This window comes from Penaeus monodon, chromosome 15 (assembly GCF_015228065.2).
Source record: "Penaeus monodon isolate SGIC_2016 chromosome 15, NSTDA_Pmon_1, whole genome shotgun sequence".
In the NCBI taxonomy this organism is placed as follows: domain Eukaryota; kingdom Metazoa; phylum Arthropoda; class Malacostraca; order Decapoda; family Penaeidae; genus Penaeus; species Penaeus monodon.
Genome location: NC_051400.1, coordinates 29,321,142 through 29,321,817, shown reverse-complemented (window position 1 = coordinate 29,321,817; position 676 = coordinate 29,321,142).

The following is a 676-nucleotide window of genomic DNA, read 5'->3' as shown; positions in this document are numbered from 1 at the left end:
CATTATTATTTACACAATATCCGACGGGGAGGGTTAAGAAGGAACGTAGGAAGGGAAAGGAAAAGTAGGAGAGAAAAGAAAGGAGGGTTAAATAAGAAAGGAGGGAGAAAGGAGGGAGAGGGAGAAAGGAGGGAGAGGGAGAAAGGGAGGGAGAGGGAGAAAGGAGGGAGAGGGAGAAAGAAGGGACAGGGAGAAAGGGAGGGAGAGGGGGAAAGGGAGGGAGAGGGAGAAAGGAGGGAGAGAAGGAGGTGAAGATGCGGGGATTAAAGACGAATGAGAGGAGTGAATTGGGTGAAAATTTGAGACTGAGAGAGAGTGGTAAAGCGGGAAAAGGGAAGACAAAGGGCGAGAGGTACAAGAAATAGGGTAAAATAAGGAGAAAGGACGGGGGGGGGGGGGACGAACCTCTTACTTTATTCCTTTCGTGGAATTTCCATGGGTCCTGCCTGTCATTACCATTATCACAGTCATTCATATATTCATGCATCATTTATACGTAAAGGAATATGGGTGAATCAAAGATAAAAAAAAGTTTTCCGAGTAATCATATTATTCATCAACAGAAAATTCATCTAATAACATGATAGTTTTCTTCCTTGAATTTTTGTATTACGGTTCACGTAAGGACAAAGGATTTACGCTGCACACAGATAAGGAAAATGTAGGCGTGTGTGTG